At 43.9% G+C, this 25,919-nt stretch overlaps 1 long non-coding RNA gene across 2 annotated transcripts in view; it reads left to right on the top strand.

Moving 5' to 3' along the window:
- The window catches only part of LOC120398765, a 65,518-nt gene that overhangs the window by 26,181 nt on the left and 13,418 nt on the right, over positions 1 to 25,919 (top strand). For both annotated transcript variants that reach the window (XR_005594690.1, XR_005594691.1), the window contains exon 2: positions 2,500 to 2,587. This is a non-coding gene — a long non-coding RNA (uncharacterized LOC120398765). The remainder of the gene's footprint in view (positions 1 to 2,499; positions 2,588 to 25,919) is intronic.

Raw genomic sequence — 25,919 nt, 5'->3', positions numbered from 1 at the left:
TTACTTGAAAGTTACCTCAAGAATCCTGTGAAATATTATATATGTGATATCATGATGATTATACCAGAAAATGCTTTATTAATAAAACACTGCCCTTGAATAACTCTTAGTTCTATTAAGTATTGCTTCAAATAGAATGACATTCCTACTCTTAAGTAAAACACACATTTGGCATAAAGTAGCAATTAAAATAACTTTTGCAGGGGTGGGGGGAAGAATGTAACTTAATAATTAACTTATATCCTGAGTCAAATGTTTTTCTCAAAACTAAAAGTATTTTTTTCTGTCTTCTTAGTATTAACATGTCAGTAGTTTTTATCTCTCCGCCTGGTATTCACATCAGCAGCAAATAACGTTAGAAAAATGAAGTCTCTCAGGCTTTATACTAAGGATTCAATTATTCTATATAATTAGTCTGATTTGTTAAATATTTAAAACATTTTCTACTCTGAGGTAAGGAACAGCATACTAGAGTGATCAGAACTACAAATGACTTGTACCTTTACTCAGAAAATCCTTCTTATCAAATAATAAGAAAGATTAAGCCTAAATCTGTCTCTCTTCTTCTTTGGATTTTATTCCCATAAGAAATATTAATTTTGAAACACAAAAAGGTGATGGATTTTGGTATAAATTAAATAGATTTAATGAAATATGTGGGTCATAACTTGTGCCTTGAATATAAAATACTTGAGTGAAATTCAGGGTACTTTGTTCAAGCCAAACATTGCCACTAGTCTGAAATCTCATTCTTCTGCATCTGTTTATGCAGCATTTAAGGGCTATTGAATCTTGGGAATATCAGTGTTCAGATTGAGCGCCGCAAATCTGCAGGAAATCTCTCCAAGGTCACATTTCCCATTGCTTTGCCTTGTGTTAAGGAAATAGGACCGATCCACTCTGTACATTGAGGAAATAATCCCACTTCCAATTTCTGAACCAGACATAGCTCTCATTTTGATCCCAAGCAAGTTTGGGATTTCTCGTGGTATTTGATGCCACCAGAGAAGTTGCCTCTTCTGTCGCTATTAATAAACAGGGTATTCTTTACACACAAGGCAAGCAATTAAAAAAATATTGATATACATTTTGAAACACAGGTTCAGTCACATGAGTTGAGTGATCTGCAGAAGGGCATGAATAACTCCAAAGTCACTGAAATATTACTTGGGGAGGCAACAGATTAATGGGTAATCTTCAAAAAATGTGTAATGTTACAACTGTCTGTATATTATAATACAAATGTGTAATACTATGTGCTGTGTAAAGAGAGATCACAGCTCTTTGAACGTTTTAAAAATAAAAATCTTGATTTTCTTAAGCAGCTAGAACCAATCTGTTGCAGTCTGACTGACAGTCTACAAAGGCAGAATGATAGTTAGATCTATTGGGGGTAGATTGCTTTCCAGGTTCTGGATGGCTGGTTGGTTGACTTTTTTTCCTCTCTGAGAATATAGACATGGATATATGTCTGGTATCAGGGACACAGACCAATGGTTTTGCTGAAAATTAAGACTGTAAGATTCCAAAAGAAGAGAAAATACACAAATGACTAAAAAATGTAACTGTGACTATATTTGAATGCAGTGTTGTTGTAGCCTTGTTGGTCCAGATATTAGAGAGACAAGGTGGGTGAGGTAATATCTTTTACTGGACCAACTTCTGTTGGTGAAAGAGACAAGCTTTCAAGCATACAGAGAGCTCTTCTTCAGGCTTGTTTCTCTTACCAATAGAATTTGTTCTGGTAAAATAAATTACCTCACCCACCTTGTCTTTCACTATACTTGTAGTCATATTAGTTTCAAAGAATGCCTGTTGCAAACTTCCCCAATTCCCTTGCTAAAGTAATAGCAGTGTGACTCTCATAGGTATGTACTGAAAGTAATTCCAAACTTTTATTTTCACTTATTTGTATAGCAGTTTTGGCTAGAGGCCCCAATTTGGGGATCAGGTGGTCCCCATTGTGTTAGACCCTGTAAACACACAATGAAAAGCTAATCCCTTCCCCAAAGACCTTAAGGACAGATTTTTAAATGTATTTAAGTGCATAATGATGCTAATAGGTGTCTAGGTGGTTTTGAAAATCCCACTAGGCATTGATTGATTTAGCATGAACAATGAACAAACACGTGACAGATATTAGTCACATTGTTAATGCACTAAGGGCTCAAACTCTACAGTGAGGAATGCAGTATAAAAACCTATATAGAACAGTATAGAACAGAATAACTCATAAGAACCAAACCCAGCAGGCCTCTCCTGGCCCTGGCTATGATGGCATTCACTCTGAGTGAGAACCAGATTCTGTGTGTGTGTGTGTGTGTGTGTGTGTGTGTGTGTGTGTGTGAGAGAGAGAGAGAGAGAGGGAGATAACTGCTCCAATTTTTGTCATCAGCATACGATTGAATAATGTTTTTAGAGCTATATTTTCTGCCTGCCTATTTAAAATGCTAAAAGTTGTCCTTTTTTTTTTTTAAATTAAAATCTCTCCTCCTGCAGATGCTGCAGTTTACCTGCTTACATGAGGCTTATGGCAGTGAAGATGAGAGCATCTGCTACTGTTAGGAGTATAACATTTTAGTTATCTGTGAGTAGACAGTTACTTTGTCCGACTCTAGAAAATCTGAACAGCATTAATCCTTGGTGTAGGTCTATTTATGATTCCATTGTAAGTCTGTTGATTCATGGATGATAGATGAATTTGCTCATTATTCCTAAATACTGCTGTTTACTTCAATAACATGCAGCATGAGAGTATGAGAGTAAAACAATGGAGATGGTTTGGGGGATCTATGGAAATGGAAAAAACCTTTGTTAGATCATATTAAGATAATATTAGCATTGATATTAACTGATATAAAATGCACCCATCTCCATACTATTTAGGTGCCATTTACACAACTAATGTACACAATGATTTCTGGCTGAAGATGGGTCTAAATGCTCTACCCCACCCTTATTTTAGTTGATTGGTGCCTGTCTTGGAGGAGACCATTGCTTGGTAGGTTTTTCTACTGCTCTTATTTGGTGGGAAGAAGCATGCTTAGAGAAATACATCTTGCATTATGTCCAAAATTCAGCACAAGCTCAGCCTGATCCTTGGTGGTAAATGGCTTGACTTGGGACTTCCACTAAGAGTGACTTGATCCATTCTCTGACTTTTTTGTATGGGTGCTTTTGGCCACACGGTCCCAGTTGATTGTAGCTACTTCAGCGCTCTGTGGAAGGAAAGGCCACCATAGAAAGAGAACAGGTCTAGTCTATTGATGTCTTTGAAGGTAAGAATGAGTGCCTTGACTTGGATCCAGAATCAGTAAGGTGAGCAGTTGTGGGATGTGGACAGTGAAGTATTATGTGGTGTTTGTAGCATGTCCTACTTAGGATGTGGGCCACTGCATAGTTACTAGCTGCAATTGCTATGTAAACGTTACTTGTCGGATACTTTGCACTGCAGCAGTCCAACCTGACATAGACAAGAGCATGGATCAGCATAGCTAGGTCCTCCTCTGAGAGCAAAAGGCAGCCTTTCTCATGATCTGTGCTGAAAGAAGGCATTTCTTGTCACCATTGCTACTTGAATATCTAAGAGCAGTGAAGGATCTAATAGGACTCATCCCCCAACTCTGGGGCAGGACCAGTTAGACAGGCAGAACTGCAGGGTCTCAATGCGTGCATGAGACAATGGTGTAGGGAGGAGGGTTTAGATTTATTAGGAACTGGGAAAACTTTTGGGAAAGAGGGAGTCTATATGGAAGGATGGGCTCCACCTAAACCAAAATGGAACCAGCCTGCTGGCACATAACATTAAAAAAGGTTATAGAGCAGTTTTTAAACTAAGGGCTGGGGAAAGTCGAGAGGTACAGAGGAGCACGTGGTTCGGACAGAGGCCTCCCTTAGGAGAGGATCTATTAATGGAGATTTTCTATGTCCTAGTAAAGAGGAGAGGATGGAAGATGATGAAATACGGGTAGAATCTGATGGGAAACAATCAAATGAAAAAGAGTCCCATTCAATTACATCATATAGTAGCAGACAGCTAAAAAGTGACAAGTTTTTAAAGTGCTTATATACAAATGCTAGAAGTCTAAATAATAAGATGGGTGAACTAGAGTGCCTCATGTTAAATGAGGATATTGATATAATAGGCATTACAGAAACTTGGTGGAATGAGGATAATCAATGGGACACAGTAATACCAGGGTACAAAATATATCAGAAAGACAGAACAGGTTGTGCTGGTGGGGAATCATAGAATCATAGAATATCAGGGTTGGAAGGGACCTCAGGAGGTCATCAAAGCAGGACCAATCCCCAGACAGTTCTTTACTGGGCTCAGGCAGGAATGTAAAGGGCCCGGTGCTCCTGCTGCTGCGGGGAGCCCCGGGCCCTTTAAATCACCGCCGGCGCTCCAGCAGCGGGGCTCGGGTGGTGCTTTAAAGGGCCCGGAGCTCCGCGGCGGCCGGAGCCCTGGGCCCTTTATTTCACCCCTGAGCTCCGGGGCTCCCAGCCACCTCTGCAGCTGGTAGCTCTGGGGTGATTTAAAGGCCCTGGGGCTCCCAGCCACAGCCGGAGCCCCAGGGCCTTTAAACACCTCTTCTGGTTGAGGCCATGCTTCTTCCAACAGTTGAGGTCATGCCACCACTCAGGACTCTGGCGTACCGGTAAGTCCTTTCAGTTACTTTCACCCCTGAGCAGCAGTCAAAAAAGCAAACAAAATGTTGGGAATCATTAAGAAAGGGATAGATAAGACAGAAAATATAATATTGCCTCTATATAAATACATGGTGCGCCCACATCTTGAATACTGTGTGCAGATGTGGTCGCCCCATCTCAAAAAAGATATATTGGAATTGGAAAAGGTTCAGAAAAGGGCAACAAAAATGATTAGGGGTATGGAATGGCTTCCATATGAGGACTGATTAACAAGACCTGAGACTTTTCAGCTTGGAAAAGAGAAAACTGGGGGGAGGAGGGGATTTGCGATATGATAGAGGTCTATAAAATCATGACTGGTGTGGAGAAAGTAAATAAGGAAGTGTTATTTACTCCTTCTCCTAACACAAGAACTAGGGGTCACCAAATGAAATTAATAGGCAGCAGATTTAAAACAAACAAAAAAAAGGAGGTATTTTTTCACACAATGCACAGTCAAACTTGGAACTCCTTGCCAGAGAATGTTGTGAAGGCTAAGACTATAACGGGGTTCAAAAAAGAACTAGATAAGTTCATGGAGAATAGGTCCACCAGGATGGGCAGGGATGGTGTTTCTTGCCTATGCCAGAAGCTGGGAATGGGCGACAGGGGATGCATCACTTGATGATTACCTGTTCTATTCGTTCCTTCTGGGGCAGGGCCACCCCTACCCATACGCAAACCACGCAGCTGCATAGGGCACCAGGAAATTTGGGGCACCAAATTGCCCCAGCTCCAGCGGCCAGCCCGATCCCCTGGAAAGCTGAGCCGGCCGCTCTTGGGCTGTGCACAGCAGGGCCCAGAAAAGCTGCCTTTGCCCCTGCCCGACTCCTCAGTCCCCGCCCCTGCTTCGCCCCCACCCTGCCTCTTCCTGCCCCTGCTCCACCCCAGCTCCACCCCCACTCCCTGTCCCCTGAGCTATGTGAACACAGGGGACTACAGCAGGGGTTGGGGTCGGGCCCGCCCTGCACTCACCGGGCGGCGGGAAGTGGAGTGACCCGGCCCCAGCCCGCTCCACTATGCCAGCTCCCAGCCGTGCCGTCAGTGAGTCCTGGGGGGCACTTCCCCCTCTTCCCCCAAGCCTGGGAGCCAGGGGAACAGAGTGGAGCCTTCCTGCACTGGCTGCTTCTGCCTCCCAAAGCCCTTGGACGCAGCCCTCCCCACCCTGCAGAGACCTGGGACCCCCCGCCCCCTCAGAGGCCCAGGGCCGGCCCCCCCTCCAGGGAGCTGCGTAGGGCACAACAATCTCTAGGGGAGTCTTGCTCTGGGGCACCTGGAATTGGCCACTGTCAGAAGACAGGATACTGGGCTAGATGGACCTTTGGTCTGACCCAGTATGGCCGTTCTTATGTTCTAACTCAGTTCATGCATAAGGCAGCAACTAAAATCCCCCCTTTTCCCTGTTGTCCTAACCATAATATTCTCCCACCTCCTGTTTCTTTGAATGTCTTCACTGGCTCACTCCTTCTCCTCTCCATTGCATCAATTTCAAGATTCTTGTGATTGCCTTTAAGGCTCCACATAATTCTGTGTTCCCTACTTATCCACCTTTGTGTTACTGTGTTGCCCCCACCCTCACTTGACTAATAGGGCCGGGCAAGCCTTGATGACCTATTTGTTCACTTCTCCCACAACAGCCTCCTCCACTTTCTTCCATGCTGCTCCCTGTACATGGAGTTCTTTTCCATGAACTGGACTGCAAAGTCTCTCTCTCTCTCGCTCCCTGTTTGAATTCCTCCTCAAGATCCACTTCTTCCACAACATCTGCAAGAAACGATCTGCTTAAGTCATCTACAAATTTACTTCCCCTTCATTTAGTCACTATTTATTCTTAATGTATTTAGCCTATCAGTTAACTGCTCATTTATGTGGAAGGAAAGGTTGGAGTGTGTCTCCAGGGTAGCTGCTGGCCATATAAGCCCCAACAGGGAATGGTTCATTTGAACCACTCTTCTAGAGAGCAGTGAGAGCTTGGGGTAGGTACATAGTCCGAGGGAAAAAAATAACTAAACCAAAATTCCAGGAGCGTTGTGCCTCCAAAAACATATTGTTTCTGTTTAAAACAAACTCGTTGTGCAATCATAATCCCATTTAGCAGGAAATACGCCAACTACCACTCAAACCGTTTTAAAATTATGTGGATAATCAAATGATATAGTCATTTATTTAGCTTCCAGTGCTGATTATGCACAACAAGTTATGGCTGGTCCCTTTCTAAATCTTGCCTGGGAATGAAAAATTATGTGATACTAAATTTTTTCTCTATAACCTTATTTTCTCTATAGCCAGGAATACATATCTGTGTTTATGAACTAAGGTGTGAGCAAATACAATATTGTTCCAGGAATCCTGTATGCATGAATATTCAGAAACTTGAAGGTAAATGTTAGGGAAACATGTAGGACTTAAATTAGCTTTGATAAATGCAGAATTTGCATGGTTCCAAAGTTACTTAGTTTGGCTTTTACTGTATATAGATTTTGATTATCTAGGATTACACTATGCATATAAAATATATTGTTCTTTTAAAAATAAATTCCAATAATATTATGTTCATGATTTAGGCCAAAACTTTCAAACTTAGTAATAGCAATGCTGACTTCAGGAGGGATTGTGGGTACTCAGCACCTCTGACTGTCAGGCTACTTATATTTAAGTGCCTCAGAACAGGTTTGGGTGCCTACCCACAGGAACCTACAGTGGAAAATGAGGCCATAATAATTGCAATAAAACTATAATGCCAATACTTTTCAAGAGGTAGACCAGAAAGGATTTGTAGGGGAGGATGTGATCACAGAAAAGGTCATGACTACTCTTTTGGAAGAGAAATGATTCGTATATTACAGTAGTTTGAATAATTCTGTGTCATCTGATACAGGTTTCTAGCTCTGATTATTGTCCTTCATTTTTTTGCTGTCAACTCTTTCATACTTCTATATTAAGTTAATTTTACTAAACCTTTTGGTGTTTGTTGACATTGCCGAACATTATTGTTTAATTACAACTGGAAGTACTTGAGGTAGCTCACACCATGCTGTCCACAACTTTCCAGTCAGTGTAGCCCAGGAACTGTTGTTTTCAGCATCATGTCAGCTAACTTGAGTGCACCTATCCCTGTTCAAACATGGCATATTTTTGTCATGTAGACAAGGCCCAAAAAACTGCCCACAGAAACAAGCCCAGGCAACTTAAAATGGCACTGGGGATCGCTGTGGATGCAAGGAATTTTCCCTCCCTAGGCTGCAGAATAGACAATTAGTAGGAACCATGGGACTGGTATCCCCCTCTTTGCGTGGGGATTAAGAATTGTGTGTGTTAAGGATTGGAGAATCTGTTTAGGGATAGATCCTGTGACCCCGCTTGCCCCTCCTCATCCTTCCTCTCTCAGTGGCTGGCTGCATATGGCTATGCTGGTAACACCCACGGAGCTAAGTTTTGAGCGTCCAGGTAGTGTACACCCTCTGTGAAGGCTCTTGGCATTGTAACCTCTCTCCATCCCTAAGGCCCTGTCTATACACAAATTTGTACCACTTTAACTATACTGGCATAATTAAAGTGATACACCCCCCAGTGTGGACACAGCTATATGAGGGAATAAAAGTCTTTATAGCTATTCCTATGTAGGAAGGGCAGTGAGCTACCATGGTAGAGGGCACATTTATACTTAGGGTTGCCAGCCCTCCAGGATTGATTTGGAGTCTCCAGGATTTAAAGATTAATCTTTAATTAAAGATTATGTCATGTGATGAAATCTCCAGGAATACATCCAACCAGAATTGGCAACCCTATAAATACTGATATAACTGTGTCCACATTAGAAGTTGACTGATATACTTACTTTGGCGGGGAAGACAACCAACCAAATAACCCAATCCCATATCTAACTAAAATTAACTGAAAATAATCATACAGGCAGGTAAACCAGGCCTAACTCAGGATATTTCAAAAAGGACATGGGGAAAATGACTTAACTATTGAACTAGAGATTTGGTAATGAAAATCTGTATAGCTATAGGCACTTACATCCTCCTGTTTATTTCACATATTCTTAATTTTAAGTGACTTTTAGTCAATGAGGTTAAGTCTGAATTTTATTTGGCTGTGGAGTATTAGACCATTAGATTTGTGTTGGTTATATTCTTTCTTTTGGCTGAATACATCCTGTCTTTCACCGTTGTTCTGTACTGTAGATGCCTATAAAGCTCTGCTTTTTTAAAAGCAGTTACATAATGGAACATAGCACAGTACATAGTCTATTTTATGAGAATTAAGAGTTTGTAAATTAATATTATAGTTATGAGAGCTTCAGAAAATAACTGCCTGGAAAAAAAAATGGGAATAGTAACTAGATAACAATATTTGTACATCTACTTTTCAGTTTGCAGAACGTCTCTAAGAGACAAGCTTCCTGCTAACCAATTTATTTTGTAGATAATAACAGGGACAGTCTAAGTATGTTCAGAAGGAAAACACAGTAATTAATTTGTCACTGAAACCTGAGGGGTCCTCTTCCACATATAGGTGATAATGAATGTTTTGCATGTAATTAGCAGGAATAATTAGCACATTCCTGGTAACAAATAGACAGATTGGTGCTCAGCAAACAAAATTAATTGTTGTGCTAACACAGGCAATTGTCTCTTTATTGTCTGACAATGTCCCCTGTTTACACTAAAGCCTACTTCAGACCTTGCAGCTTTACCCAAATAGGAGAGAGAATCTATAAAATTGTACCTCATCCATCTGCTTCTCAGAAACGTCAAGACCACCAAGGGAATTGTTTGTCAAAACTCGTTAAACAATTTGTAATCTTGAACATGTGTTTCACTATATTAACGAATGAATTGTTCAAATCAACGGAGTGGGTAAGCCAGCAAAGCCACACTGATCAATCAAATGCTGACATTTGTAACTCTGGGCACTTAAAAATTGGCTATCTAAAAGTAATACACTGCAGTAAAGAGTGATAGCTAAAACATTTACAACCTGAAGAAGCAGCAAAGAATCCTGTGGCACCTTATAGACTAACAGACGTTTTGCAGCATGAGCTTTCGTGGGTGAGGGGGGAGGAAGCAGGGGGGAATGGTTTATTTCTCCTAGGTGTAAGAACTCCATGGATTTGGAGTTCTTCCCCAAAATCCACAGTCCTTCCCCAAAATCCTTGGGGATCCCAAGATTCAACCGAAGAAGTGGGCATTCACCCACGAAAGCTCATGCTGCAAAATGTCTGTTAGTCTATAAGGTGCCACAGGATTCTTTGCTGCTTCTACAGAACCAGACTAACACAGCTACCCCTCTGATACTTACAACCTGAAGAAATTCCAATATTCTACACACCCTCGCACAATTAACTGGCAGTGGCATTTATTCCATTAGATGTCATTGTCAATTCATAGTGAGACTCTTGTATGTGCCCCCTTGATTTCAGAAGGGGCAGGCCTACCAAAGTCCCACTAGTGCTACCACCAGAGCAGTTGCACCAGCATAGCCCTAGCATAAGAAAGGCTCCATCAGTTAAGCTGTATCCTGTCTTCCTTCTGCCCCTCTTGGCCTGCCATGTGTTGGAGTTACAGCCTTTTCCTTGAGGAGTCTTGTGTCATTGTTCTTCTTTCTCATCCCTGGGCTCCATCTGTTACACCTTCAGGGGACACCAGCAATGGTCATCTTGAGTGGTATGTTGGCTACTGCTAGCCATTGTAAATAGTGTAGACTTAGCCTGCAGATATAAGTAGGTTCAGTCCCTGCAGTTGGTGTGCACTGACAGTAGGTCACTTCACTCAGCTGCTTTATTGGCAAGATGATGGTCCTCAGGGTTTACCACGATGTCTCATGCTTTGTGGAAACAATCAGTATTATTGAACTGGCAGCCTCTTTGTCCAGCAGCTGCTGTGGGTGATCTTGGAAGGAATGCTCTTTCTTGTGATATTTTTCTTTTACCTCTGTAGGTTATTGATTCAGCGTTGGTCTCAGTGTTTCCTTCTCCTACCTGCAACTAAAGTGGTGCAGTATAAGGATGGGTTATCTGATCTCTTCCTACCTCACTACAGGAGCACTGCTCAATCTGTAAGAGCATAGGGGCTGCCCACATAGATCAGTGGGTGTCTGATTTGGTGTGGTGGCAAATTGCAACAGAAAACAGATCAAATCTACGATTAATTACTGTTCTCACTAAAATACTTCATTCAGTGCTGATCCTACCTGCTGAGCAATGTTATTAGTGTCTGAGTTTCTGTGTATTGGGGCCACACTCAGAATGTGTGGAATAAATTAAGTTTTATTCACCAATATTTTAAGAAAGCAGTTGAGGTTTTTATGGACAACTTCTACCATTTTGAGACACTTCATCCAGTGGGAATGCAATAATCATGAAATAAAAGGGAAGTCTTCTCCCTTAACATGCACTCTCTTCTTTCTTTATCCCTATGGGCTAGATTCCAATACCCTTATTATGTCGCATACAAAAAAATATCTTAAGAGAACATTATTAAGGTTGCAAAGTCAAGCACTCAAAAGCTAGGAAATTCCAAAAGTAAGGTTGTACAGCTCCCTTGTGTGTGCGCATTACGGAACAGTCTTTAGTTACATGATCACATATTATTTTTTTTCCACAGGCCCCAGCCTCATTCAGTACACTGAGTGGATGATGCTCACTTAATGAGCAGCTATTCAATATTTTGTTTTCTCCTCATTGTTCAGATTGTGGCCCAATGCTTTAACTACCACACATTCATCAAACCCTGCTCTGAAGACAGAATTGTTAACTTCCACAAAGGTGTTTTATGGGGCTTTTCGGTATAATATCAGAGCACTTCACAAATATTAATAATTTTAACTTGAAAACACTCCTGTGAGGTGAGGGAATGGTGTTCTCCCCATTTTATAGATGGGGAGCTGCTTCTCAAAGAAATTAAGGTCAAAGTATCTGCTAATTTTGGGTCCCCAATCAGAGACACCTAGGACCTAGCATTTTATATAGGGCTTCTGATTTTTGGTATTTAAGGTATAAATCCTGATAAAACACTACCAATTTTAAAAAACAAAACAAAATGGCGTTTATCCAATAAACACTGGAAAAATACCAAAAATGGTTACCTGTATCTAAGTGGTTGTCAATATGGAGCAGAAATGCAAACTAGAGGTGTGTGATTTTCTAAAGTGCAGTAACATGATGCACATTAATTGGTCTGTGTAGACCCTGCTAGTGTGCACTGAGAAGGTTCTGTGGTGCGTACCCAGACAGCCACCAATCTCCATCCCAGTCACAGTCTCCCCCTGGCTCCTCCTCAGATCTCAGTCCCCCACTGTCTCCCTGTCTCAGTCTGTTTCTTTTCCTGGCTTCCAGACCTAGTTTCTTTTCCCAATCTCCACCCTGGTCAGCCTCCAGTCCCAGTCTCTGCTCCAGGCTCCTCTCTTGTCCTCTCTACATTTGATTCAGATGGCTACCTCCTCCACACTGCCTGAATGCCAGCAGGGGGCGAGGACACTGAGAGCACAGGAAAGACAGGTTCCCCACTCAGTTCTGGTGCCCAGCCCCTCCCTTGCCTGGAGCAGCCATTGCAGGGAAAGTCCACCTTTGCCCCTGTAGCCCCGAGCTGGAGGGAGCATGCTTTGTTGCTCTGCAGTGATGGCACACATGCAGTCCAATTATGAGGGGTTAGGGCAACTGCAACTTGTTAAAACTAGGAGCTGCCGGGGGTGTAACATACTTAGTTGCTCTTTTAAGAGTTAGCAAGTCTCTATTGAGCATGGGCAAATTAAAATGCAGTTGTTCAAGCATCCTTGACACAAAGGCCACCCTCCTTCCAAATTTGAACTCCTTGCTCCAAAATATGGGGCACTAGATCACCGGGTCTTTTTTTTTTTAACACAGAGAAACTGTGTATTTTCCTTTAGCCTCCTTCTCAGAAATGACTGAACTATTTAGGCTGAAATTTTCAAAAAAAAATTTAGGATGAAGCAAACACCCAGCATGGAAAATTTCAGCCTGGACAGTTAGTCTGGCAAAGTTATGAGCAGCTGAAAGAAGGGTCTTTATAATGGGAAGTGTTGGGCAACCTTAACAGATGGTGCTATCAGTCCTACTAGTAACTGACTAGTATCTTATGGCAGTACTTGTGGAGTAAGCTGTACCCAACCTGAGTAAGGGCCTCAGAATCTGATTCAAGAGGAGCAAGGTTACACAACAGTGTTAAAAATATTGGTGGTTCATCTGGTAGCTAATGCTAGTAAAGCTGAACTGATGCTAGCAGCGTGTGGGGGGTGGGGAAATTTAGAACATTTTTTAGTGTAGAGAGAGGGCTTTGGAGTAAATTGATTGTGCCACAGCTACTTTACAGCTTAAGTCTTGAATAGAGCTAGAACAATGCATTACAGCATGGTTATAAACTTTGGGTACGTCTACACTATGGGATTATTCCGATTTTACATAAACCGGTTTAGCAAAACAGATTGTATAAAATCGAGTGCGTGCAGCCACACTAAACACATTAAATCGGTGGTGTGCGTCCACGGTCCGAGGCTAGCATCGATTTCTGGAGCGTTGCACTGTGGGTAGCTATCCCGTAGCTATACCATAGTTCACGCAGCCTCCCCCGCCCCTTGGAATTTCCGGGTTGAGATCCCAGTGCCTGATGGGGCAAAAATCATTGTCGCGGGTGGTTCTGGGTACAGCCTCACCCCTCCCTCCCTGAAAGTAGCAGACAACCATTTTGCGCCTTTTTTGCTTGGTGAACTGTGCAGACGCCATAACACAGCAAGCATGGACCCTGCTCAGCTCAATACCGCAATCGTGGATGTTTTAAACACCTCGCGCACTCTCGTGCAGTATATGGTGAACCAGGACCTTCAAACCGAGGCGAGGAGGAGGCGGATACGGCAGCGCGGCGATGACAGTGATGAGGACGTAGACACAGAATTCTCTCAAACCGCGGGCCCCTGCGCTTTGGAGATCCTGATGGTAATGGGGCAGATTCTATCCATTGAACGCCGATTTTGGGCCCGGGAAACAAGCACTGACTGGTGGGACCGCATTGTGTTGCAGGTGTGGGACGATTCCCAGTGGCTGCGAAACTTTCGCATGCGTAAGGGCACTTTCATGGAACTTTGTGACTTGCTTGCCCCTGCCCTGAAACGCCATAATACCAAGATGAGAGCAGCCCTCACAGTAGAGAAGCGAGTGGCGATAGCCCTGTGGAAGCTTGCAACGCCAGACAGCTACCGGTCAGTCGGGAATCAATTTGGAGTTGGAAAATCTACTGTGGGGGCTGCTGTGATGCAAGTAGCCAAAGCAATCATTAAGCTGCTGCTACGAAAGGTTGTGACTCTGGGAAACGTGCAGGCCATAGTGGATGGCTTTGCTGCACTGGGATTCCCTAACTGTGGGGGGGGGCGATAGATGGAACCCATATCCCTATCTTGGCACCGGAGCACCAGGGCACCCAGTACGTAAACCGGAAGGGGTACTTTTCAATGGTGCTGCAAGCACTGGTGGATCACAAGGGATGTTTCACCAACATCCACGTGGGATGGCCAAGGAGGGTTCATGACGCTCGCATATTCAGAAGCGCTACTCTGTTTAAACGGCTGCAGCAAGGGAATTACTTCCCAGACCAGAAATTAACAGTTGGGGATATTGAAATGCCTGTCATTATCCTGGGGGACCCAGCCTACCCCTTGATGCCATGGCTCATGAAGCCATACACAGGCAGCCTGGACAGTGGTCAGGATCTGTTCAATTACAGGCTGAGCAAGTGCAGAATGGTGGTGGAATGTGCATTTGGCCGTTTAAAGGCGCTTTGGTGCACATTACTGACTCGTTCAGACCTCAGCCAAACCAATGTCCCCTATGTTATTGCTGCTTGCTGTATTCTCCACAATCTCTGTGAGAGTAAGGGTGAGACCTTTATGGCGGGGTGGGAGGCTGAGGCAAATCACCTGGCCGCTGATTACGCGCAGCCAGACACCAGGGAGATTAGAAGAGCACATCTGGAAGTGGTGCGCATCAGAGAAGCTTTGAAAACGAGCTTCATCAATGGCCAGGGTACAGTGTGACTGCTGTGTTTGTTGATGAACACCCACCCCCCTTGATTGACTCATTCCCTGTAAGCAACTCCCCCTCCCCCTTCGAGTACAGCTTACTTATGCAAATAAAGGCACTATATTTTAAAAAATCATGATTTATTTATTAATTCATTATAAAAAGAGGGAGAGAAGTAAAGGTGTGGTTTGGGAGGAGGATAGGAGGGATGGAGAAGGGCAGTAAAAAAATTTCACAGTAACGACAGCCTTCTGGTTGGGCTGTCCACGGGCGTGGAGTGGGCGGGAGCATGGAGCCTCCCCCCACACGTTCTTACACGTCTGGGTGAGGAGGATGTGGAACATGGTGAGGGTTGAGGGTGGTTATACAGGGGCTGAAGCGGCACTCTGTGATCCTGCTGCCGTTCCTGAAGCTCCACCAGACGCCGGAGCATGTCAGTTTGATCACGCAGCAGCCCCAGAGTTGCATCCCGCCACCGCTGATCTTCCTGCTGCCACCGCTGATTTTCCTGCCGGTCTTCCTGCCGCCACCTCTCATCTCGGGTGTCTCTCCTGTCCTCACATTCACTAGCATCTTTCCTGTAATTTGATATCACGTCCTTCCACTCATTCAGATGAGCTCTTTCCTTGTGTGTAACTTCCATAATATCCGAGAACATTTCATCTCGCGTCTTCTTTTTCCTCCGCCTTATCTGGGCTAGCCTTTGGGATGGAGTAGGGAGGCTTGAAAAATTTTTCAGCTGCATGAGAGAGAGAAGTATTTAAAAAGATACATTTTACAGAACAATGGTTATACTCTTTCACAGTGAACAGCACTATTCACCTTACATAGCACATGTGATTTCCCTACAAGGTCGCATTTTTCATCTTAATACTGAGTGCCTGCAGCTCTGGGGTTACAGATCTCACAGACACAGGTCCGGGCATCAGAATTCAGCTTGCATGCGGCCATGGTAAGCCACTGTCTTTCGGCTTCTGCAGTGATTTACCCCTCCCCCCAATGTATGGCTAATACCATGCTAGCTCCCTGCTAATCAACACCCTTCTCCCCCCCGCCCCACTGCCTGTCTGGTAGCTTGGGGAAGATCCCCACTGACCAAACACGAAAAAGATCATCGGTATTTCACTCCTCCCCTCCCCCCGCTTGGCTACGTGCAGGAAAGGGTTTTCTTCTAAGGTGCTGCAGTCCACGAACCCAGTAGGAAAATGGCCATCCCCCTTACTTAAATTCCTGATTTTCAACCAGGTTACCCTGAATGATATCACTTTGCTGAGGATAACACAGCGAGATAAAGAACGGATGCTTCTTGAATGCCAGCAATCACCGGGACCATACGCAGCTATACTTTGCCATGCAATGATACCTGATTACTTGCTACATGCATGGCGTGGTAAAGTGTCCTACCATGGTGGACAGAACAAGGCTGCCTTGCCCAGAAACCTTCTGCAAAGGCTTCTGGAGTACCTCCAGGAGCGCTTCATCGAGATGTCCCTGGAGGATTTCCGCTCAATCCCCAGACATGTTAACAAACTTTTCTAATTAACTATACTGTCAGCGAATGCATCCCAAGTCCTCAGGGCAAATCAATCATTAAAAAACGCTTGCTTAAAAAACAATCTTTGATATTTGCAAAGGTACACTCACCAGAGGTCCCTTCCATGGCTTCATTGTCTGGGGTAGTGGGTTGGGAGGGTAATTCCGTCAGGGTGAGAAAAAGCTCCTGGCTGTTGGGGCTCACGGAGTGCTGTGTGCTCTCTGCAAGGTCGTCCTCCTCACCTTCTTCATCGTCATCTTCCCCGTCCGCATAATCCTCAGCCATGGCAGAGATTACAACCCCCACCTCAGAATCCACGGACAGGGGTGGGGTACTTGTGGCGCAGCCCCCTAAAATAGCATGCAGCTCAGCGTAGAAGCGGCATGTTTTTGGCCCTGCCCCGGACCTTCCGTTTGCTTCTTTGGTTTTCTGGTAGGCTTGTCTGAGCTCCTTGACTTTCACTCTGCACTGCAGTGAGTCCCTGGTGTGGCCTTTATCCGTCATAGACCTTGCAATTCTTTCAAATACTTTTTCATTTTGTCTTTTTGAACGTAGTTCTGTTAGCACTGAATCCTCTCCCCAGATAGCAATCAGATCCAGTACCTCCCATGCAGTCCATGCTGGGGCTCTTTTTCGATTCTCAGGAGACTGCATTGTTACCTGTGCAGATGAGCTGTGCGTGGTCACCTGTGCTGATGAGCTCTCCACGCTGGGGAAGCAGGAAATGAATTTCAAAACTTCACGGGGCTTTTCCTGTTTATCTGGCCAGTGCATCAGAGTTCAGAATGCTCTCCAGAGCGGTCACAGTGGTGCACTGTGGGATACCGCCCGGAGGCCAATACCTTCAATTTGCGGCCACACTAACCCTATTCCAATATGTTAATCCCGATATTAGCGCTACTCCTCTCGTCGGGGAGGAGTTCAGAAACTGATTTAAAGAGCCATTAAAATTGATATAAGGGGCCTCTTAGTGTGGACGGGTGTGGCGTTAAATCGGTTTAACGCTCCTAAAACCGGTTTAAACGTGTAGTGTAGACCAGGCCTTTGATTAGGAATAGTGTGGGCATGGTGTATAAAACATGTTTGCCTGTAACCAAATTCCAACCAGGTTTCAACCATGGTTCCAAAGATCCATTGTAGACAGGGCCAGAAATTCAACAAATAGTCAGATTAACATGAAATCCACTTTTAATTGCAGACAAACTATATTAAGTTTCCTGTTAAGGTTCAACAGTGGAGACAACTCCTTTTCTATCCCAGCCCTTCTGGAAATTGTATTTGCCCACTGCTGGGAGTCTGAATTACATGGTAGGATTAATTGTGGATACTTACTAGAACTGTAAAATTTGGGAGTTTTTTTGTTTAGATTTTTTTTCTGATTTATTTGTTAACCTCCTCTCTTCTGGGCACCAGATAGAGCTGGAAAGTGAGTGACTTTTCATCTAAATTGAAGTGATAGCAATTGATAAGGTTTTCATCGTTGGTCTTTGCTTTCATTTGGAGATTTCTCTGTAATTTACAGTTGACTGAAAACCTGGCTGAATTTCTTTAGCTACCTGAATGTTTGTTTATAATTTGAGTATTCTGAAGTTTGTTGATTTGAGGCTTAACCCTGTTCCCTGTAATGAATAACAAATATTTTATTGACTTCAGTGGGAGCAGGAGTAGGCTTTCACTTAATTGAAACAAGGAGGAAGAGGAAGGAAAGTGTTTATCCCATTTGAGCTGGGCAATTAGTTAGATTGGGGATATTGGGGATTATTCCAGTTAGGAGATAAAAACTGATAATAAGTATTTCCTTTGATAGAGTTTTGTTTATTTACAATGATTATACATAAAGTCCTGGTTCCCTGAACACAGTGGGAATGAAACAGTAGGAAAAAGCTCACTGTTACAAGCCTGTTCTTCCAGTATCCCCTCTCTTTCTTTCAGGGCCACATTACCAGTGCTTCTGTCCCTGTCAGCTTGGCTTTCTCACTGCTTCTGTCTTGCTGTCCTGATTCTCACTCGCACACCCACGCAATACCCACCCAATCCCCTGCTTGCATAGTTCAAATTCCTGAGTGGCTTTGGATGTACCTACCTTTTGTCAGGAGACATGGGCCTGCGTTTGGGGTGGAGGATGCTTAACTGTTTCAGCCACCTGATTGCAATGGCTTCTTTGCATTTATCCTGGATGGAAGGTAGCGGTTATGCCTGACCTAGCACAGCAAGATGGAACCCAAGGTATAATGGAATTTAGGTTTTTGGAAGTGGGGATTGGAAGAATGGGGACACAGCATCAGGCAATCTCAATCGGGGCTTCAGAAATGGGAAAACTTGGCCTCAGTCCGTCAGATCAACCCACTCTTTAAGCATTACATGGATGTGCAGCAGATGGAAGCTGCTGACTGGGTATGTCTGCAGTGCAGTCTGAGGTATAATTGCAGCTCGGGTAGATATTCCTGTGCTAGCATGGCTAAAAATAGCAGTGTAGATTTGGCAGCACAGGCCGGAGTGACGGAACCCTGGCCTGTGCTGTGGGGGAGGCTAGGGGGCCAGGGCCCTCCCACTTTTCACCAGGGTGGACTCACTCCTTCCTCCTCTCTTCTCCCCAAGGCCCCACCCCCCAATCCAGGCCAGCATGCAGCCCCGCCGGGGAGCCTGGGCAGTGGTGGGGAGCTGTGGGGGACCCGCCACCTACCCGGGCTGTAGGGGAGGGGGGATGAGAGCAGCCCCAAGCCCATGTCCCCACTCCCTGGGCTCCCTGCCCAGCTGAGGGCAGGTGGAGGGTCCATGACTCCGGCTTGGCTCCCCACGGCTGCCTGCACGGCTCTCCCTGCCCAGGCTCCAGCTGGGGAGGTGAAGGGGCACCTCGGAGCCACAGCCCGGCCAAGGTAAGAGCAACCTGGGCAGCTGTGAGGAACTGCGGCGCAGTCCCTCCCCTTGCCCTGGGCGGAGGGTCCGGGGGGCAGGGACACAGGCTGGGGGCTGCTCAGGACCCCTGTCCAAGGCAGGTGGAGGGTCCACTGCGGCTCTCTACAGCTGCCTGCATGGCTCTTATCATGGCCGGGCTGTTGCTCCAAGGCCCCACCCCCCACCCACAGCCAGAGCCAGGCTGGGGAGAGCTTCATGGGCAGCTGTGGGGAGCCTGGGTCCCTCCACCTGCCCTGGGTGGGGGGCATTGGGTGGGTGGGCAGGGAGCTGCTTTTGGCCCCCGACCCCACTCCAGCTTCCGGCTTGGCTGGGGGCAGGGCCTCGGGGGTCGGGGCCCCCGGCCCTCCCACTTTTGTACCTTGTCACAGGCTGTACAAGCACGCTAGAGACCCTGCATGCCTAATTGTGTTGCTGAAGCCTGTGCCACTGCTGTATCTACACTGCTATTTTTAGCCACGCTAGCACAGGTATGTCTAAAAAAACCCACTCCACCTCAGATCACAGTGTAGATATACATGCTTGGAGTGTGTGATTAAAAATTGTGCCAAGACTAAGCAGCATTTATTAGCAAAGCTTGATTTATAGCTGACTGTCAAAGCAATGTTTAGTTTAAACTGGAAAACCAGCAGCATTCATTTTAATACACAGACTGATATGCTGGAAAGTTCTGGCCTTACTCTAAGTGAATGTAATGTCAGAGCTAGCTCTTCCAGTCACTGTGCATTGATTCCTCCAACGTGCAGGGAATTCTCCATTCTACCAGTCCAAGTTAAATATTAACATGAATTGTCAGTAGGTGAACTCTGTGCTACATTTGAACTGAGAAAGTGAGCGCCTTGGTTAAGCATTCAATCAGATGGGGAAAAAAACCAAAACACTCAAAAAACAATGCCTTGAACTGTAACTTGTTTGTTTGACTTTCACTGCACTGGAGCATGGAATTAATTCAAAGGTAATTTTTTGTTGTTGTTTTAGATTGAATAATTACATCTTCAAGTGTTTGACATTAAACCTTGAAGCAGATTTAAGCATTTAGGATATATTGCGTATTAATTTGTGAGAAATGTCCTTGAATCGTTCTTGTTAAAACACAATATGTGACCAGAGCTGATCAGAGCATTAAATTACACATTGACAGCTTGTGCCATTAGAAAATGTAGAAGAAGAAAGATTTCTCTAACAACTAGTGAAGGATGGTGTTAATTGCAAAGGTAAAAAGCCTTCTTTGGAGACTGTGTAGTCAGGTATTTGAAGGTATTTCCATATATTTATAAGGAGAAATAATGTTGGCTCATAGGAACAGAAATATTCTTTGTGTGGAACTTTACCCACTGCACCTTGTTAACAATGCTGACTGAAGCTTGCCAACAAAACATTCTAAAACATTTATCCACTGTCATATTCTATAAGTTACAGAAAGCAGCTGAGCCTGTGTCAGGTTCTTTATTCCGAAGTGGTAAAGTACTTCTTTGTGAACCTTGGCGTTAAAACATTAGAACGCTAATTGACAATTTCCAGCAATCAAAGTAAATGACTGAAATAACTTATGGGTAAAACTGAAATAAATTTCATAACAGCAGCCAGGGAGTTTCTAGGGGGCAATGGTTTCTAATGCCTCATGTTGCCCCAAACATGGTATTAGCTTAAACCACACCCTCTGATGTGCCTTGTTGTTTAATTGGCTAACTGTTCTCAGTACAAAATACATCACTGATAGCACTATCCTTTTCTAGTATAAGGAATGTTCATTCCAAATGTAATATGAAACATATCTCTAGGGTGACCAGATGTCCCGATTTTATAGGGACAGTTCCGATTTTTGGGTCTTTTTCCTATATAGGCGCCTATTACTCCTCACCCCCTGTCCTGATTTTTCATACTTGCTGTCTGGTCACCCTACGTATCTCCCCAAAATTATATATTTTGAACTAATATGAGGCTCCAAATAGAATTTTATGTGTGCAGTTACTGCATGCTAAATTCTACAGATATGTAAAGGAATATATATGAATTACAGTGATCAATTATTTTCATTGTTCAGCTAGGGTAGAACAAGGGAAGTTGGTCTTAAGCTTCAGAAGGAAAAAAATTATTCAAGGCCTGAATCAACAAGCCTTTAACTCCATTGTTGAGAAGTAAGAATAGGCAAACTTCCCTCGCCTAATTTCTGAACACATTGTAGGACTGAAGGTTCAGTCTTTGTTTGCATTTTGTATTGGAGAGGCTCTTTGGACAAAAGAGAAGCAGAGAGTGGCAGATTAAAAACACAGAGGCTGGGGAAGAGGGGGAGAATTTGCACAGCAAAAATATAGCATGCATACCATATAATGGGCACCAAGTTATGGCAGTCTAGCTTTTTGGGGTTTCTTCTATCCCTAACACATAGCACAAGCTTTCAGCCATTGGGTGGAGAATAGAGAGGTGCAATTGGTTTAAGTTAAAAATAAATGGATCACAAATTCAGACTATTTTTGTGAACCTCCCCAAAACTGGTTGAGACACTAGCATAGAGCATCTAATTCCACAGACTTCACCCACCCCTAATCAGAGCAGTTAGGCAATAGAACAAGCTGCCAAGGAAAGTTTTGTAACCAATATCCCTGGAAATATTTAAGACTAGACAAGACACTTGTCTATTAGAGATAGTGTAGGAATAATGAAATCATGCTGCAGCGGGGTGAACTATCACATACTGGCCTCAGCATTAAAAAAAACACAACTTTTATATTTTTAACAAATATTTTATTAATTGTAATTAATCACATCACCACCCATTCTCCCCTCTCCAAATAGCTGGAGATACATTTCTGCCAGTATTAATAAATTATACATAAAGTTTATGGTATAAAAAACTGAAAACAACAAAAATACGACCAGTTTTAAGAATAAAATAGCTTTATTTTTCTTTCTTTGGTTCTGTTTGTTTTCCTGATCCATAATAATTGCTGGCTGTGTCTATATATAAGCAATTCAACAAGTTTACTTTCCCAAGGCTAGAGAAAATCATTGTCTTCCAGGAGAAGAGCTGGAAGTTCCATCATTTGAGGCCTTTCTAAGCTGACTGGAGGAAGCAGTAGAAAATACACTGTAGGATACTATCCTGTATTTTCAGAGAAATAAACTAGCTAGTGCTTACAAAGGCCTCAGTGCTAGAAATGGATCCATGAAGACAGACCTCTGCACCTGTCCAGAGCGCCCCTTTACTTCAAGTCTGTGCAGACATAAGGATCCACTGTATGGATTTGATTGCAGGTTTAGGGCTATAGTTACATAAGGCCACATTATGCTGTGCTTTCTTGAACAAATTTCCCATCAATGGAACACATCTCTAATAAGGACAGCACCATTTGGCCTAATGGACTGTAGACCCAGGGACATACCAGGTGCATTCCTTGTCTGGGAATGTCTGACAATCTTTCACCTACATTATGTAAACTTCTAAAACAATTTGTGCCAAAGATGGTCAAGAAATCTCACCTATAAAACCAGAAAGCAAAATATATAGCTAGTCCGGGGGAAGAAAACCACGACCAGCAAAAAATTCCCTTTGGACTTCCGGAAGGATGGATGGGCTCCTACAAGCACAAAACTAATACTCCTTGATCTTACTAAGCACTGGTCTACACTAGCCACTTATGTCAGTATAAAGATGTCACTCACACTGTTGTACCAACCTAACCCCGAGCTTAGAGAGGGCTTCTCCAGTCACCGTAGCAATCGCTTCTCAGGGAAGTGGAGTACCTATGCCAATGGGAGAGCTTCTTCACTAAGAACTGCAGTTCACCAGTGCAGCTGTGCCGCAGTGCTGTAAGTGTAGACAAGCCCCTAGTTCCATGTAGCTATCCAATTATTGCTTAAATACATTAACACACTTAATTTCCCTACTTCAACTGGAAGCTGAGTTCACTGGTTTACCACTTGGTAAAATAGCACATCCTTACGCTCTTCTTATAAATGGTCTCTCTTTTTATGCCCCCTAGTTCTTACCTGTCAACAAACTTCAAATAGGTAACAAGATTTAATGATGTAATCCTGGAGGGAGGCCCCAAAATGTGTCCCTATAGGGCTTGCCAGAGTCACAGAATCACTGGGTTGCAGATTTGTTGCAGCTACACCTCTTCCCATCCTGCTATGCCCCTCCCTCCTTTAGCATGACCCGGCTCTCTTCCCCACCTCCTGTGACCCCTATGTCCATGGCTGCCGCAGAGATGGCACAGAGCTGGCAGAGTTAGGTCTGGGACATATGCAGTGGCTATCCGTTCCAGTGTTATTCTCTGCCCACCACCTCAAGCTGGTGCAAAGAGGCTGCAGCACAACCTTGGCCCAGAGAGTTTTAGACAGCACACCTATACATGCCTTCTCCACCCAATTGCTCAGTTTTTACCCTCCTGATGCCACAGTGGCACCAAGGGTTTCATCACTAAAGAGCAGCGCTGTTCACCTTATGGTCAGCTTGATGTATGTATGTGATCTGAAGGACATATTCAGATTGTTCAGAATCTTATCTTTATTTTTTTAAAGGTACATTTCTAGGTCTTGTTGTTCTGAAGAAAAGCTTCCAAATGTGAACTGAGTGCAGTAGAACCCCTATAGCATTAAGTAATTGGGGACTGAGGAGTTCATAAAACTGAACATCTCAAAATGACAGAAGGCCCAGTGCATAAGTTACAGTATGGTGCACTGCATCACTTTCCTCTTGTCCTTCAAACCACTGCAAAGCCATTGCCAGTGCACTGAAGGCATTGGAACATAAAGGGATGTTGACTTGTTCTTTGTCTACATTACTCTTGTGCAGGGGTTCTCAAACTGGGGGTCAGGACACCTCCGGGGGTCATGAGCTTATTACATGGGGGGTCGTGAGCTGTCAGCCACCATGCCAAACCCCGCTTTGCCTTCAGCATTTATAATGGTGTTAAATATATTAAAAAATGTTTTTAATTTGGGGCAGGGGGTTGCACTCAGAGGCTTGCTATGTGAAAGGGGTCACCAGTACAAAAGTTTGAGAATCACGGCTTGTGGATATTTGTGTGTGTGTGGGGGGGGTTGTTTTTTTGTAAGATTGGCGTTCATAAAATCAATGTTCTAATCTAATGTTTGCCTGAGTCTTCAGAGAGCCTGAGACAATGACTCAGGCAAATCAACTCCCCTGCACCCTATTGATTTCCTTGTGGTGTCCACTCTAAGAACCAATGATATTTCATTATCAACTAGCTATTTGAATGCTGATCATTCAATGCGGGAGCAGGTCAGTGAAGCCCACAAGGAGGTGGGAGTTGCTGCAGGGAGGAAGTGAAGAGGAAAGAACCCAGGAGACAGACAAGAAAGAGGCAGGGAAATTGAAAAAGGAGGCGGGGAGGACTAAAATGCTTTGGTTTAACTGAAGTTGTGGGGCTCAGTGTAGGGGAATTGGGTGGAAAGTAGTAGCCTGTGATATACTAGAGGTCAGACAAGAGGATCTAATGGTCCTTTCTGGCCTTAAACTCTACAAAACTATGAAGGAAAAGCAGCAAACAGCAGACACAGTGGTGGTGATAAAGGGGAACATATTTTTCTCATAGAGTGCTGCTGAATCTGACAATAAGGTACTGAATAAATAACACCTAAAAATTCAATTGCTATATAATGCTTCCCTTGGTCTGTCTGGAAACCTCCCAATGACATCAGCAGGAGATTGCTGTGGATTGAGGGGAGTATGGAGTCCTAATTTTTTTCTCTGGCCTACAAAAACCTAAATTAACATCGAATTCAGCCCTTAGCACAGGAATCGGGAACCTTTGGCACACGGCCCATCAGGGAAATCTGCGGGCAGGTCAGGATGGTTTGTTTACCTGCAGTGTCTGCAGGTTTGGCCAATCACAGCTCCCATTGGCTGCGGGTCGCCGTCCCAGGTCAATGGAGGCTGCGGAAAGCAGCGTCCAGCATATCCCTTAGCCCATGCTGCTTCCCTGATGGGCTACATGCCAAAGGTTGCCGATCCCTGCCTTAGCATCAAATTAGTTTGACACCCTGCTATAGCGGCATTTTAGCATTGACAAGACTTGAATTTCTAATGTCAAAAATAAATAAGAAAACATTTTTTAGTTTTATTTTACAAAAATATTTTTAGGTCATCTTTATTAAGCATATATATAAGCAATAAAGGGCACAATCCTATTTTTTCCCCCTTGGCAGGTACCCTTTACCAATCTTCAGTATGGTAACTGTGACAGTTTGTTTGAATAAGAACCATATATTTGGTTACTTGGTATATGAGTCACCTTTTATTCAGTTTCTACAAACATTCATCTTAATGAAGTTTTGTAAAAATGTTTCGGGAAAGAGAAAGTGACGCCAAAAATTATGTGATTCTGTATTTGTATGTGAATGTGCGCCAGGGTCAAATCCTGACTTCATTGAAGTCCACGGAGAAACTCCCATTGACTTCAATGGGGTCAGGATTTCACCCAGAACTCTTCACCTGGAAATCAGGGAACTAAAACATCACCATGTAATGTAGGTGGCAAAGCACACAGCGAACCCAGCAAATTACAGAGAGAAAGTACTCCAAGCAACGTTCTGATGACTAGTTTGTGAGGCAACCTGTGGGCTGAAGTATATTTGCAGGGACCATCCGTGGAATAATTTCATATAGCGGACAGTGTATCCAACTGTGTGCATGGATAACTCACAAACAGAAAACATTAGTGGACTATATAGGTCAATGCAAATAATTCACCTGAATCCAATCTGCCCTCAGCTTCT

Source organism: Mauremys reevesii, linkage group 2 (genome assembly GCF_016161935.1).
Source record: "Mauremys reevesii isolate NIE-2019 linkage group 2, ASM1616193v1, whole genome shotgun sequence".
NCBI lineage: Eukaryota > Metazoa > Chordata > Testudines > Geoemydidae > Mauremys > Mauremys reevesii.
The sequence above is the reverse complement of the archived record's forward strand: the minus strand, read 5'-3'. Positions and strand labels throughout refer to the sequence as shown.